Genomic DNA, 17,852 nt, shown 5'->3' with positions numbered 1-17,852 from the left:
AGAACCTTCCTGGCTACACCAGAGCTATATAAAGACCCCCAAAGAAAAAGTGATAAAGTGAGTAAAGTATTTATCGAAGAAATAAATATCTGCGAATTTACTTATAGGTTGTCTGTGAGTTTCTTTATTTTGAAACTTGACGTGCTTAGATCCAAGCTTCAATCAACTGTTTGGCAAAGATTCACATTTATGTGGGTGGAATCCATAGTTTTCCATGACACTGTTCTCAAAACAACTGATAAATTAGTGTTTCTATGCCAAATCTAAGATACATGTCTTTCTTTCTTTGTTTACTCATCCTCTGCATCCAAAACTTTCTTTGATTTGGATTTGTTTTTTAATGCTGCCAAGTAATAATGTCTGGATAAATGTAATAAATCAGTCATTTCATGTATATGACACAGCACCTGGATTGTGCAATGCACAACCCAAGTGTCTACAATGAGTTATTGTAATTGCTTGGTGCATTCATTATTTCTGTTCATGGAATGTTATTTGGTAAATTGATGACATTGCTATTCAACTTTGATACACCTTAAACATTGCCTCCTCTTTCTTGTTACCAAGTAAGCAAACAAACGCTCACCCTTCTGGTTGAGAAGCCCATGGCTTGCACAAGGCACGCGAGAGAGTGCGCTGCAGGGTAATATCTTCTGGTTTCTCAATGAGTAAATTGGAAGAGCTAAGATCTCCAGGGTGACAGTCTCAACCACAGGCATGTACAGTTCTTGCATAAGTGACCTTGGATCCTAGATAGCAGTCAATGTCAGGTCATCAGGTAAATGATGATGTCAATGTCAGGTCATCAGGTAAATGATGATGTCAATGTCAGGTCATCAGGTAAATGATGATGTCAATGTCAGGTCATCAGGTAAATAGAAATAGAAATCCTGGAAAAGAAAAAGAGGCTTGCCACTGTAAAGGCGAGCAGTGGTTTGCTGTAAAATTTGCAAGGAAACAGTTACAAGTACCGGTGACAAGAAACGTAGTTGTTGAACTGATACATGAGATGGACATATACTCAAGTGTGAACCCATAGAATGACCTTGTTTGTTATATGCCTGGCTCGTAGAATCCCACCTGGATCTACAGCGTGTCTTAAGTGACCTTCTCCAATGTTGGATAAATTGATAGATTACAGGAGGAACTAACATATTACCTTTGAATGTTATATTATCCTCTGGATATTTCCAGGTTTTATCTATCTCCTATGACTGACACAGAGAATTTAAATGGTTCTCCAACACTAAAAAAGTCTTAAATTCCTTAAATGCTTATACATTATTAGCCTTGCATATCAACTGCCCGCTACTTCCACCAATTCTTTATCCTCCGTCTTCAAAATCCATGTTCCATGCTAGGTGGAAAACTTCTCTTCCACTAAAAAAAACCAAGAACAAAGCATCAGAACAAGTTACAATGGAAAGAGTTACAACCATAACCAACCAACGACAACTAACTTTATGACACTTTCTGGCCATAGGGTATTTATTTTATCCTGCCACTATTCTTGAACCATGGGCATTCTGAGAATGATGTGCCACAAATTGCAGCTCTTCTTTGCATCTGGCCCTCGAGGTCAGTATATGTTAAAAATCACCCTCATGCTGACACGCCCCAATGTCAGGTCACATGACGTATATTTTAGTAAATCGTGTCACCTACATATTACCTTTGTCCTCTTTCAAAGGAGCCTTAACAGGACTGGACCTCAGATCTCTTCATGGATTATTCCCCTGCCCAGCCTAGGTGCCACAATAAGGTCAACAAAAAAGTTGCATAACATGATTAGAGTCTTAGATATCTTTAATCTATGGCGTACGCTACAATAGCGAATACACAATTTTCAGCTTCTTGTTCAAATGCCCTGGAATTATTTTTCTGTGGCTCATCTTATAATAACAAAAGATAAAATATGTTGGTGTGATGAGTGTGTATGTTATTTTTGTAAGGGAGCTTATAAAGGTCATACCCAGAATGCTGATGATACTCAAGTTCTTATGAGAGCAAAAAGGGTATATGGCAACTTAATTCTAAGTTTATGTAGAGAAAGTTGGTAAACTGTTGGCTCATAGAGTGACACTAACTAACAGCTTTGATGGTCTTACCTTCAATTATAATATTGATAGAAGCACTACTTGGTAAAATTAGAGTATTATTAATTTGTTTTAAATGATTATGAGGCTGCAAACTCACTCTGAAACTTGGGGAAATCTACTGTTTCTTAAAGGATAGAGCATCAAAATCCAACGACATGACACTGGGTTTGATTCAAACATCAGTATCACCAGAATGGAACAGAGACAGGATAGATTTATTTAAATCTTTAAAAAATCGCTCTGCCTCTGTAATCCAATTTCCTGGAAGCTCATAAAGGAGAGCAATACTTGGGTTAGCATAAACCTTCATAGCCTGCAACAGGTTTATAGCATTTTAAACCCCCTTCTAAATTCACTCAGCAAAGAGATAGTTTGTCACCTTCACAATAGTATTTTTGTAGAACTTCCTGACTGTCTGTGGGCACTCTCAGTGGTTGCAGATAAGTTCAGATAAGCTAGCTGCATGCAGCTAGGTAGCTGCACTCAGCAGGTACGAAGCCTTTTACTCACGGTCATGCTTCTGAAACAACTGGAAGCTTTCGGCAGCTCCTACTGCAGGTTTAGGCTTCCACTGAGGAGTGGCTATGACGTTCCTGTCTTAGGTCCCTCAGGCTGGGTGAAGCTGCACGGTTGCTCCCATGGCATCCTCACTTCTCAGATGGATAAAAGAACAAAACACAGTTCACTGTGTTCCTGGTGACCCACTCCGACATACAGGGTCACTGCAACTCACTGTCCACAAGCTTCGGCCTTATCAGCACAGTGAAGTTATCTACGCAGGCCAATCCTGGAATACGGGGTCGCCGCAATGCTGTAGCAAAATAATTCTGCCCTTACCACAAGCCAGTCTTTCCACTCCAGGTATATGGGGTTGCCCCTTCACTACTACGCGCGGGCTCTTGCCCGATTGGCCAAGTATGACACACAGCTAATTTCGCTGCAGCTTCTCCTGGCATGCAGGGGTCTCAGGCTCTACAAAAAAAAGTTTAAGCGCTCGGTCAATCATCTGCTTGTGTTTGCTTTGTTTGCCCTAAGTTGGTAGGGTATGCCCAGACGTGGGTCCCTTGCTCACTTTGCCACTGGATTCAAGCTAGCCAGGCTGATGAGGGGTGTTACCCCAAAATCGGTCCCAGGATGCTTGTTTCCGGTCCAGGGAAGACCTGGCTTGGCAGTTCGGGCTGGACTGTTCCCATGAGGAATAGGGTCAATACTGATTTGCATATGACTGGGTCTGACCTGGGGTGGCAAAGTGATCTAAAGAATGATGATGGATTCAAGCCAGAATTGTGACTGGGGTTGAGTGTCTGAAAACTATCAGCATTCTGTCCATCATCTCCTTGTGCTTGCTTTTTTCAACGACTGCGCCACCACCCTTGCCCCAATCAAGAAACCCTCCAACAGTCACACCAACAAGAAAGCCAGCTGGTTCACTGAAGACCTCCGGGCCTCCAAGCAAACCTGCAGAAAGCTGGAGAAGATCTGGCTCCGTGAACGAACACCGGACAGCCACGCAGGCCACAAGAACGCCACCCGCAGACACCATCACCTCATCAGATCCGCCAAAAGGGCCTCCTTCAAAGACCGCCTAGACAACAATGCGCACAACACCAAAGAGCGCTCCAACATCGTGAAGGAACTCTACAACCCCAGCTCCAACACCAACGACGCCCCATCTTCGCAAGACCTGTGTAACTCGCTAGCCACCTTCTTCCACGGAGGATCGCAGACATCCACCACAGCTTCAACGCCACGACCGCCCCGATAACCACTGAGACCTCCGCCCCCACGACCACCTCCACACCAAACGCCTGCTCTCCTGGACCAACATCAACGACGACGACACCATCAAGATCATGAACACCATCCACTCCGGATCTCCGTCAGACCCATGCCCACACCACATCTTCAACAAAGCCAGCACATCCATTGCACCCCATCTCCGGAAAGTCCTCAACACCTCCTTTGAGACAGCAACCTTCCCGGAGAGCTGGTAGTACGCCGAGATCAACGCCTTACTCAAGAAACCCAAGGCGGACCGCAAGGACCGCAAGTACTTCCGGCCCATCTCTCTGCTCCCGTTCCCGGCAAAGGTAATCAAGAAGACCGTCAACGAACAACTGACCCGCTACCTCGAGGAGAACAACATCCTGGACCTTTCCCAGTCTGGGTTCCGCAACAACCACAGCACCGAGATTGCCCTCATCGCCCGCAGCGATGACATCACGTCCCTGCTGGACAACGGAGAAACGGCGGCCCTCATCCTCCTGGCCCTATCAGCCGCCTTCGACACGGTCTGCCACCACACACTATGAACACGCCTCCACAACGCCGGGATCCAAGAGAAGGCCCCGGACTGGACCACCTCCTTCCTCTCCGGCAGAACACAGAGCGTCCGCCTTCCCCCCTTGCGCTCCGGAGCCACCAAGATCATCTGCGGCGTACCCCAGGGCTCATCCCTCAGCCCAACTCTGTTTAACATCTACATGGCACCGCTCACCCACGTCGCCCGTGGCACGACCTCAACATCATCTCCTACGCTGATGACACCCAGCTGATCCTCTCCTTCACCAAGGACCCCCACACCGCTAAAACCAACGTTCACGAAGGAATGAAGGCCGTCGCTGAATGAATGAGGAACAGCCGACTGAAGCTGAACTCGGACAAGACGGAGGTCCTCATCCTCGGATCCACCCCTTCGGCCTGGGACGACTCCTGATGACCGGCTGCACTGGGAACCGCTCCAACACCTACCGACCTCGCACACAACCTAGGGGTCATCCTCGACTCCACCCTCTCCATACTAAACAGGTCAACACCGTCTCCTCCTCCTGCTTCAACACCCTCCGCATGCTCTGCAGGATCTACAAGTGGATCCCCACTGAAACGAGGAGAACGGTCATCATCAGCAGAAGGTTGGACTACGGAAACGCCCTCTACGCAGGAGCCTCGGCCAAACTACAGAGACGGCTCCAACGCATCCAGAACGCCTCTGTACGCCTGATCCTCGACATCCCTCACCGCAGCCACATTGCACCCCACCTGAGAGTCCTGCACTGGTCCCCGGTCAACAAGAGGATAACACCCACCCGCCAGCTCCGCTCCGCCGACCTCGCCATCGCCACAGTCCCCCGCTTCCGAAGAGCGACCTCCGGTGGCAGATCGTTCTCCCACCTCGCCGCCAAAACCTGGAACACCCTCCCCATCCACCTACGGCAGACCCAAGACCTGCTGACCTTCAGAAAACTCCTCAAGACCTGGCTTTTCGAGCAGTAGCAGCATTCCCCACCCCAGCGCCTTGAGACCCTCACGGGTGAGTAGTGCGCTTTACAAATGATATGATTGATTGGTTGATTGATTGATTGATTAGGTTTATATAGGGCTTCAGTACAACCTTTTACACTCATTGCAAATGGTCCTAAAATCAGCCAGCTGGTCAATTCTTAACCTTTCGGCAACCACTTTAGTCTCCTACCATCACTCAGTAGCGTTTGCCACAGAAGAGTACAGGTGGAGCAGGGATGATAGATTAGAAAAAAAAGAAACTATCACTTACGTGGCTGCCGGCTGATGCCTCTCCTACATCCTCCTCTGTTCCTCCTGTAAGCAGGAAGCACACAGACTCCCATTAACCAATCACGACACTGCAGCATTGTGATTGGTCTGAGTGCTCTGATTCGGCGCTCAGATAGGGAGTGGGAGTCTGTGCATGTTCTCTATCCAGGCTGTGCAATACAGCCAGGTTGAGAAACATGCTAAGTGTGCATGACTGTTTGGTTGTCCCAAGACGGCCGATCAAACATTGATGCGCACTTAAGTACCCCAACCACTCCTCCCCCTGGTGGTTAGTGATGACAGCCCAGCCCAGTCCCACCTGTCCCATAAAACTGCTTCAGTATGGAAAATAAAATGATAATAATATTGTGTTAATATCATTTAATTTTTCCTTTTTTTCACTTTTAAGCAGTGGGGCAGTGCTCCTTCGCCTGTGTGGAGGAGCTGACAATACCATCACTGACTTCCAGTGAAAAAACCCTATCAATTTGCATTACATATTGGGCCATTCATATTTCTTACCCTACATATCTCATAAAGTGTCTTCGTTATCTTCCATCACACCTTGTTAGGTCCTCTTTGTTGCTTACATTGGTAGTTCTCTGTATTACAAAAACTCACATGGGTGGGTATGCTCTCGGTTATGTTATGTTACGTTAAATATAATTTGTAGAGTGCACGTTCACCAGGCGGTTTCTTGGCGCTGAGGGAGGATGCAGTTATATAAAAGTGAACGACTTTAGTTATACGCTTGAGTAAATAGCCAGGTCTTGAGTAACTTTCTAAACTCAATGTAAGAGCCAGCAGTGCGCAAATTGAAAGGGAGGGTGTTCCAGAACTGGGAGGGGGGGGGGCAGAGTCGTATATCTGAGACCTCCATGTTTCTTTAGTTTGAAACGATGGTAAACCAGCAGATTTTTATTTGAAGAACGTAGGCCACGGGCTGGAATGTAACTCTGTATTTTAGAAGCAATGAAGGCGGGCTCGCGTCCAGAGAGGGTTTTATAGATGGTGCAGCCCAATTTGAACAGGCAGCGTTGAGGTAGAGGATGCCAATGAAGGCTTTTCAATAATGGGCTCGTACGTCTGTGCTTGGTTTGACCGAAAATAAGCCTAGCTGCCTGATTCTGAACCAATTGCAGTCCATGTAACTGGTAGGCTGGAATACCAGTATACAGGGAATTCGCATAATCAATGCGAGAGATAACTAAAGCAAGCTCCACTTGGGTCAAAGCTGCAGTGGACAGAAATCTGCTAATTTTCCAAATTCTTCGGAGATGGAAAAAACATGCAGAGACCACTGAACTGATCTGGGCCTTCATGGTTAAGTCATTACTGATGACTCTCTCTTACTTATCCCCAAAGCTCAGAGATTGTATATGAATATATGTAAATGGTATTTCTATGACAAACCTAGCTGAAAGGCAATGGAGCGCTGTATAGGGTCAAAGATAAGAATACATTCAATGACTCAAAGGAAATGGAGCTGGTTTGAGGATGGTTAATGAGCTAGATAAATGCAATAAATCATTCATGTAATTTCTATATCACAGTAATTGGATTGTGCAATAATTAACCAAAGCATCTACAAAGAGTTATCATAATTGCTTGTTGAATTCATTATTTCTTATCTCCAGATGTTATTTGGTAAATTGTTTAAATTGCTCGTTAACTTTGATACGCCTTAAACATTGCCTACACCCTCTTGTTTCCAAGAAAGCAAACACAGGCTCAGCCTTCTCGTAGACCCATGACTTGCACGTAGCACAAGAGCATGCGTGATTCAGGGTATATCTTCTGGATTCACAAAAGAATATCTCAGATGGACCAAGATCTCACGGGTGAGAGTCTCAATCAGAGAAATGCAATTGGAGATTTATAGTTCATATATAGGTGTCTAGCCTTTGACCCATGGTGGCAATCAATGTCATATAGGATACTGACATGAGATAAATGTAGCTAGAATGACCACACATAGGGACATTCACATATTCAGGGCTTCAAAGCTTGTCGATTTTCCGTGGATCATCCTGCCTACATTAGACAACCCTGATCTATCACTTTAGGGAGAGGCCTTGTAGAATGAAAAATATGTTTGCCACTGTGACGGCGAGCAGCGATTTGCTGATGCATTGGTCCATAATGTCAAGAAGAAAACTACACATTCCAAAGAGTTTTACTGGTGTACGGGATGGATATTTAGTCAATATCCTACATGTCTGATCTGTGGTAGCTTACCTGGGCCTACAGTGTACCTTAAGTGACCTTCACTACTGCTGGATGAATGGAGGAGCTAGTCTATCACCTCTGAATGTTCCATTGCACAGTGGGTGTCTCTATTGTTTCTATTGGAACACAACAGGAGGTTGGAGGCTCCTGTAAACACCTGAGGAGCTGCTGAATGGATTCTGCAGCACAGAAACTGCCTTTGAAGTCCTTAAATGCTGACATATTAAATATCAGCCTTACCATCAACAGTCCCCACATCCCATCTACTATTTATCCTCCATCATCACAATCAGTGCAAGGTGGAGCATCAGAACAAGTTACAATGGAGAGAGTGTCTTTGATCATGTTAGTAGCACGCCAACAGCTAGGACTGGGAGAGGTGTCGTTGTGATACGAACTTCGGGGCTCCCGACTGGAACCGTCTCTAATACACTTAAAGAAGTTCAGGACTGAAACGTTCTTAATAAGAATAACAGACTCAAGATGAAGCTTTGTTTGTTCCTATATGAAAAGATTTGGCAGTATACAGGGAATATGCCATTCAAAGGTTAGAAGCAAAGCAATACAATTCAATTCAATTCAATTCAATTCAATTCAATACTTTATTCTGTTTCAATAAAATCAGCCCATGCCTCTAATCTGGTCAATAAGATCCTACCCATTACCTGAAGGGTAGAGTCCAACAGAGAAATTGTCCTATAACAACTTGGGTTCATCTTATTACCCTTTTTAAGGTTGTATGCAATCACAGACCGGTGCTATGTAGGGAGAGGGACATGTTTTCCACAGCTGTTAGAACCTATGAATAATGGGGCCAAGAGCTTTCCACAAACATATCCAAGGATCACCTTCTGGCCTTGGTGCTTTACCTTTCCTTCATCCTTTAATGACTCTTCTGACCTTATCTAAGCTCAGCTTCAAATGAGCTGAACATAAACATCGAGAGCTATCCTGGGTCATCTTCACATTAATACACTCCTCCTTGATTGCTTACATGGCTGAAAAATGCTTCACCCACTCCCCCAGGGGGATGATGGTTTCCACTGACGAGGTCTTTAAATTCTTTAAGTATGGAGTATTAACCACCCTCCAAAAGGTCATCCAACCTGATTTCTCATGTGCCTTCTGCAAGGCTCCCATGCCTCCTCTTTTAGAAAAGCCCTGCGCTTATTCAGTGCTTCTTTATAAAGTCTCCTGCTTTCATTGGCCTTGCCTGTATCCCTTGGGTTAGCTTTAGAGCCTTCTTTAACATCTTATGAGCTTTTGTTCAATTGAATCAAACCAACCCAGTGTTTTCTCTGGGCTGTTTGTGAGGCGTTGCAATAAGGTCGCCCATATATGGTTACCTAGCTCCGAAAAAGCGGTAACAATGGAGCCTCCCTCTGCGGTCTCGTCAAGACAGGTTCCCATTTCCTCTTGATTAAATCTGGTAGGAACTTCCCTAAATCAATTTTGTCCCACCTGAGCACAAGGCCATTCCTACTTCCCACCTCTAGATCTTGTCCTGGCAGACTCGGTTTAGCACTCTGGTCCACCCATTTGCTAACAAGCATTGGTATAGCCAATAGGTCTTGCCTTTGGGACCTTATAAGTGTTTAGCCATGCAATCGTTGATGTTGTTGCACCAAGGATATTGTGCTAGATAACTAAACACTTATAAGGTTACCAAAGAGAGACCTATTGGCTATGCCAATGCTTGTTTGTTTTGCTACTTCCTCTAATGCAAGAATATGACTGACTCCAATCTCACTTAGTTTTATGTTTTGTTTTGTCTGATTGAGCAGGTATTGATCACTTTTTTGGTAACGTATTCTCTGTTGGTCATTTAATTTACTGTAATAAGTATTAAACAGTTACATGATGTTCCTGTGCCTACTGTGGTGTTTCATCTCAACGACTCCTCACCATCAGATATTGTGCAGCCGGATGATTTTTTGCAGAGATCTTAGCATCTGAGATGCTGCGTTCACGTGGGGCCCTGAGTAGAGTTCAGATCAGGGTCTGTGGTACCCATGCATCTCACACACACCCCCCTGCAATATTTTCAACTTGCATGGATGGTGTCAGTGACATGATATTTAAATGGAACCCTGGCAAGTAGACAATGTGCGGACCAACATATAAGCATGTAGCAATACGAGAGCATACATTTCATGTACACTTCCTTTTATGGTGAGGAAAAGCTGGCATTCCGTTCTAGACTGCTGATGTTTAAGAGCAGTCTATATCAAAATGTACAGTATTTGCTGCAGCCTGTTTCCCCCCACCCAGTAGCAACTGCTGCTTGCCCTTAAACTAAAATAACATATTTGGAGCTTAGTTTCAGCTGTACTGAGTGACATTTCCGATGATTTTTGATTTTTTAGTCAACAACAGCACTTAGAGAAATCAAAACTGCAAGTCACAAAATTCAACATGGTTGGGCTAAGAACATTTAAGGTTGATTGAAAATGTTACAATTAATATGCAAATTTTGGCCTCAAGATGTCACACATGAAACACTACGATTGGCTGAAGATGTCACACATGATGCGGTACTCTTAGCAGCTGCGCTGGACATCATTTCACCTATCTTGTAATGATTTTAATGCGGCTGCACAGCAACCAGCCAGAATTCCAGCTCCTCCCTATGAAAGTGAGTCATGAATGCCCTGCCTTGTGGTCACATTATTTTAAGAATCGAAAATGTATTTGACGGCAGGAGTATGGCATATTGTTCTTTATAGGTGAAAATGTCTGTTCATAAAACAGTTTAGGCAAACAGAAAAAGTTACATATTTGAAATTCTTTTAGTTGGGGGATTTGGCATATCATTTAATATGAATCCTTATGTTTAATATGTTTGCGTGTGAAGGGTGGCGCGGTACGTTCATGAAATGACTGCCAAGTGTGTGTTTCGAACGTGTTTGACACTTTTGGCCTATCCTGTCTTTTTTGATCTAAAAGTAATTTGTATTTTGGGATTTGTAGTTGCACGTTGCCAACAGCGAGCAAGCCATTAAACTTCACCCGGCTGTCTTAAAGGTTTTAAAGCGGGTTGTCTGCTGTTTCTCTGCATCTTATCACCATCCTCGTTACTAAAGGTAAATCGTTTCTAAACTTGATTTATTTCCACTGCAGGAGTGTTACTGTTATAACTCTATTTCTTGATCTTAATTTTGCACTTAAGGTGGTAATGCCTGAAATTTGTCTCATTTCACTGATGTTTACAGTCATGGCCTTTTGTTTGATATACAATGCATTCTGGTGTTGTAGTGTTGTTTTGGTTCTATTAAACTAATTAGACCAATGCACGGAAAAGCAATAATGTGCTTGTAAAACGATCAGGATTGAAACAAATATCCTGGAGTGAAATGATCACCGGAGTGAATGTCCATGATAAGGTGTCACAAAAAAATATGACACATAATGCACTGAAATGTCACGCACAAGCACTCTGAAAACATGCAAATGTCATGCATCAGCAAGCTCAAAAATTTTGCAGCTCGCCTGGCAGGAAATGTCCTGATTTCCCCAATGGCTTGACTGCATCTACCAGCAATTATGTTTCAGACAGTACTGCTGCTTTAAGCCCACACTGTCAGGCAGGACCACAAACCCTTGCGGCCAGGCCTCCTCCATGGCTGACTGGCTGAGTAATAGGTGAGCTATTTGTCTTTGCAGTTTATCACACGTTGCTGAGCAGGAATTTAAACTAGATATTATGTGCAATCAGCAGAAGCCTAGTGTCTCGACTCCGCCAGGCTACACCGCAGAAATGTCGCAAAAGGGAGATTCATGGTGTGAAAGACATTTTGAAAATACAGGGGGGCAGGAGGGAGAAGGAAATGTAACAAGCGCGTTCTTCACGTTAAAAGAAGGCAGCAGGGGGAGGGGCGAGAGGAGGGGGCGAGTGAAAGCGTTTCACTTGCGAGAGCGAGCAGCGCCAGGAGTGATAATTGCTACCATATGGCGCTGCGCGCTCCCGCAAATGAATCGCCATACGTGCACGCGTTGCCATTGAAGGCAATGGAACGCGTGCACGTTTTTGGCTGAAAAGCCAAAGCATTTGCAAAAGGTCTTTTTGCAAAGCAGCGCATGCGCGCTGCATAGGCGATACCTAAAAAGGGCTAGGGGGTTGTGATCACTAATACAGGTTGGCACTATTTGAAGTCCCTCCATAAAAGGATTGGTGTTCTCTGAAACACGCACAAACTCAATTATACTTGAACAACTGCTCCTTACAAAGGTTGGGAGATGGCCTTCAGATGCAGATTAAATATCATTAACAAAACACAAACTCATTTTCATTAAACATTTGTTCAAAACATTTTGTATAATTATCATGGGTAAAGGGCATCATCCCTCCACCCAAATTATTTATGAACCCACAAACTGCCTTTGCATCTTGTCAACATGTACTTATGTTAAAATCCCCGAGACATATGATAAAAAAACTCTCTTCCCTTTTTTTCTAAAACTTTTTTTAAATCATTTTCTACGGCATTTACCACATCAGTCCTGGAGCTATCAAAGATGTTGTTATAGTAGTTGATTAGCACAATGTCCCCTGTGCCCTTCAAACTTATCCTAATGCTCTGATATTGTGGAGAGTGTACAACATTCTTGGTTATGTTTCCTTGAATGATAAAAGATAACAGGAAGATTAAACCCCCTTCGCCCTCCCATGGTTTGATCTTAAAGGAGGAAGACAGAAGGAGGGATGCCCTTCCAGAAAAAAGGGGTCAGTCGCCCAAGTTTCTTGAAAGCATAAAACCAGATAATTACCAATAAAATGTAACCAATCCAGATTTTCAAATTTGGATCGAACTCCAGCTATATTCCAACATAAAAACTTGGCCCTTTTTCTAGATACATCTGGTATGGTGCTACGTAACTCAGAAAGATATTCCCCATCCCCCGGTCGTCCACATCAACCCTTAACTCTCCTGCGCCCATATACGCATGTGTTAGGAAGATAAATCCAAATATGTAGAAATCTAAGTTTATTGCAGCAGCACAGCATAGCATCCTGCAAGCAAGACAACTACAGAACCCACTGTAGGCAGACTGGTGTTCCATGATCAACATTCTCATGGAACACAGAATGAACTACAAAAAATAACATGGCATGTGCAGAGAAGATATGCTAGTAGAAGATCACAATGCAACACATCTTCCCCTTAAAGACAAAAACAGATAAAAAGGCCTATATACAGAAACAAAGAAGCAAGAGCACATAACTAACAGAATACAAACAATGACTAAAGATACATTTCCTAATTAACAAAATCAGCAAATGTCCATGGTGACTGTCAAATTCTGCCTGCTACCTTGACTCTAGAAGCTACAGAATAAGCAGGTTCTTCAGAATTGCTGGAGGAACCATGACACTCATTAATGAGGTGGTCGTGCTGTACCCTCTTGTCAAACTTCACCAGAAATCCACTTTCCTCACATTCTTCCTCATCATACCCTCTGTTATTGCCAAACAACCCCTCACTAATACATTTTCCTACTCTTTTCACATTCCATACTTTACCATCTTGAGTAATCTTGAGTAAGTGAACACATTCAGCACTTTCATAACCTTTCTAAATCTGGACACATCTTTAATAAGGAATCCTGGTTTAAGTATTTTAACCCAATCTCTAACTTTAATCTGGTGAGGCCTCACTTTCCACTTGGCATCATACCACTTCTTCGATTTACTTTGTTAACTTCTAATTCTTTCCGCTACATCCTTTACACTACATTTTCCTTCTCCACTTCTCCACTTTTCTCTAAACCACCAAGGGCATAAACTAGAAGCCAAATCTCTGCCCTTTTAAAATTTGAAAGGCCTAACCTTAGTAATGGTATGAGGTGTGATGCGCTACAACCATAGCTTTTCCAGCAAAGCGCTTTTCCAATCATCGCCTTGTCCAAATGCCTCTACCACATATCCTTTCAACACGTGGTCGAATCTCTCCACTTGACAATTTTCATGTGGTTCTTTTAATGCAGTGGGGATGTTTTTGACATTACCAATGCCTGAGAAAAAAGATTCCATCTCTAGACTCATGAGTTGAACTCCATTATCTGGAACCAAAATAGAGGAACAACCTTCCCTGGCAAACACTTCTTTGAAAAATTTGCCATTGCACCAGTGGTAGCCTGTGACACAAATCTGGAATGATAGTCTATCAGAACTAATGCAAAACAAGTGTCTGCAGGGAGGAAACTGAAAGGACCAGATATATCAAAAGCCACCTTTTGCCACGGCAATTCCGGCCACTCACTGTTTTTAAGAGGAGGGGTACTGACCTTCCGCATCTTCTCACTTCCCGCACACACCTCACATTCTCTCCCTGTCCTGTCTATCATCCTATCCATTTTGGGCCACCAGAAGTAAAAGCCCACAAGAAGCTTCACAGCAGACATGCCAGGATGCCCATTATGAGCTAACTTGACAAAGGTTCCCTGTATAGCCACTGGGAGAACACACTTCCCTCCTCTGAACAACAAATCACTCACAAGCTCCAATTCCTCTGCTTCCTTGTACATGGATAACCACTCAGGTTTAACCTCACTCTGCGTGGGCCACCCCTCCAAAACACACCTTTTAGTAGCTTGCTACACTTCATCTGTTTCTTCACACTCTTTACAAAATTCCACTGAAATCTCCTAAAATTCTTTTGTGATCACATCCTTTAATGTGGCAATCAATTCACATTCACACATGGCACCCATGTCATCCGCCGGGCATGCCAACTGTGACAAAAAATCAGTTGTCACATTTTTCTTCCCAGGAACATACTCGGTTATAAAACTGCACTCCTGCAGTCTTGAGACAAGCTTGGCAATAGATGGCATCAAATTCCATCTATCTGCCGGAGATAAATTATTTACCAACAGCTTATGATCCGTCCTCAAGATGAACTTACCACCCCATACATAGTTTCTAAAATGTTCAATAACCCAAACACAGGCAACCAGCTCTTTCTCAGTCGCTGCATACCGGAGTTCTGTTTCACTCAAAGTGCGAGAGGCAAATGCCACATTCCACTCCTTCTTCCCACACATTTGGGACAAAACACCCCCAACACCATACATACTGGTGTTCACTGTGATAATACATTCCTTCCTCATGCAGAATGGTTTAAGTGTGGGAGCTCTCACAATTTCCTGTTTAATGTTCTTAAACGCCACGTGCTGACGCTCTGTCCACAGATACATCACATTATGTCTCAGCAATTCCCTCAGGGGTTCCATCTTAGATGTAAAACCCTCTATAAACTTGCTGTAGTATTTACACATGGCAGCAAACGAAAGCAACTGTTGCTTGTTTGAAGGGTGCGGGAGCATTTACAATTGCTTCCACATTTGACATCTTTGGTACCACTCCTTCATCCGAAAGAGTGTGGCCCAGGTATTCTACAGATTTTTAAACAATTTACACTTGTGACATTTGAGTGTCAAAGCATGTTTCTACAATCTGGTATACACTTCGACCATGTGTTAGCATCAAACCATTTTCTACAATCTGGTATACACTTCGATCATGTGTTGCATATGTTCTTCCTCATTCCTGGAAAATACTAAAATGTCATCTTGAAAACATTTAACATATTTATCAACATCTCTGAAAATGTGGAACATGGCCCTCTGAAATACAGAGGCCGCAGAGGCCTGACCAAACGGCATTCTGGTAAATTGGTATAACCCTTGTGGAATGATAAAAGCTGTCCATTGCTTACATTTTTCAGCCAAAACAATATGGTAGTGCGCTGACCTAAGGGCCAAAGTAGAAAAAAAATGGCACCCTCCAGCACTGACACCACTTTGTTTATATTAGGTAAAGGATGACAGTCAATTATTAAATTCTAATTGAAAACGCAGCACCATTTGATCAGCCTTGCTGGCCAAAACAATGAAACAAACCCACTCAGCTGACTCAATCTCCTTGATGATCCCTTCTTTGACTAATTTATTAAGCACATCTTTCAACTCATCCCTCACGTTGATACCATCATTATTTACTTTGAATCTGTGTGCAAAGTTTACCAAGTTCCCCAACTCCTCAGAGAAAACCTTCTTACAGCGTTCCCCTTTGTCATCTTCAATGAAAGACACATGTTCATCAAATATCTCGTCACACACAAAACAAGCTCCTTGCACCTGGGATTCGATTCTATGCCCAATTTCCACTGGTCTCTCCAACCCAGCAGAGTCACACCTTTAACTGCTACATAGAGCTTGATTTGCGCACATCTCCCTTTGAACTCTACCTTTACACATACATATCCATCCATCTCAATGTTAGAGCCATAAAAACTCTCAGCAATAATATCAGTCTGATGTAAACATTCTGTATCCAAAACTCCCCTAAATCACTCCTTGAAATATTTGTGCTGATGATGGTCCAGGGCGACCCTGAGTTCACCATGAGGTTTAATTCGACCCCTAAATACTCACAATACACTTAGGAGGATTTTTCACGTGGTCATTACTTACACATCCTCCACACCCTTATTGCTGTCAGTACATTTCCCACATTCGCACTTCGGTTTTCCCTCACACATTTCAGCAGTTCATGACACCGCACTGCATGTCTGACTCCGGGCCATATGTATGAAGCCAATTTGCGATCGCAACCACTGAAATTCTCAGAATATCAGCGTTTTGCAATTGCAAATTAGCAGTGTGCAATGTGACCATCCTGCCTAGCTCAGAAGCGGTCGCTCCCCACGCTGCTCCCTGCTGATAGAATTGGTATCGTAGCGCTTCGGCCAGACTAATCATTGCCTTTATTCGAATTGCGCACTGCTCGCTCTGCTCACTGTAATTAATTATTGTGCCTGATGATATCGACATCGTAGCGCTATAGTTATAGAGTGCTCTGCATTAATTTTACAACTGTGCACTGCTTGCTTTGCCTGCTTCAAACTATCTGTGCCTGATTGTACCGGTGCCACTGCCCATTTAATAGCGAATCCAGGTTGTGCCCCAATCTCGTCCTGTTTCTCTTTTGGGCTTGCTGCCATTTTGTTGTTTGTTGTTGTGCCTCCCAGCCCGGCTCTCCCCCCCGCTCCCGCCTCCCAGCTGCTCCTCCCTCCCACCATACCTGACCCCGTCGGAGACGGTCGCTCTCCTCCCGCCCTGCCGACTGGTATCGTAGCGCTTTGCTGAGCGTGCCTTGAACCAATTGACTTAGCGCTTTGTTTTCCAAGCAGCGCTTTGGGGCCTGAATTATTTTGTGATTACATTCTGCCAAACAGCGTTTGAGTGCCTGAATTATTCTGACACTAATTAAATATAGCGCTTTGTTGCATAGCAGCGCTTTGGTGCCTGAAGTTAGTTTGTCATTTCCTGTAATTGTGATAACGCTCCGCTGCCAGCATTGTTTGTGTAGCCCTAGTTACTCAGTGCTAGTTGCCCGCTGCCATTTTGTTGTTGGGTAGCCCAGCCCGTCCCCCCACCACGCTCCCGCCTCCCAACTGACCCCCCCTCGCCCCTCCCCTTCCACTATCCATTTATGACAGATGGATTTACGCGCAGCGTTCACACGCAGCGGTCGCGACCCATGCGCGCCGAAGGTGCGCCAAAGGTAAGCCCGTCTACGCCCGTCCGCGCCTGGACCGCGCCCAGCGCCAGACCCCCTGACCCCCGCAAACCTCAATCATCCCGCTTAACGTATGACGCCGCCACCCTCCTAGCCCTTAACACCGGACGCAAATCACAATGCTACGAATCTGTCCCAGGACGTACCCACGGTCCCTTCGCCTGCCGCTCCTGCAAATTTACCAGCATCAAGACCCATACCACATCCACCAACCCCAAACACAACTCCGACTCTAACCACCTGAAGTGCATCCTGCTTAACACCCGCTCGATCCACAGACACGCCACCGAACTCTGGGATCTACTGGACACTACATCACCAGACGTCGCCTTCCTTACTGAAACATGGATGAACGCATCATCAACACCCGACATTGCCATAGCCATCCC

Source organism: Lissotriton helveticus, chromosome 2_1 (genome assembly GCF_964261635.1).
Source record: "Lissotriton helveticus chromosome 2_1, aLisHel1.1, whole genome shotgun sequence".
NCBI lineage: Eukaryota > Metazoa > Chordata > Amphibia > Caudata > Salamandridae > Lissotriton > Lissotriton helveticus.
The sequence above is the reverse complement of the archived record's forward strand: the minus strand, read 5'-3'. Positions refer to the sequence as shown.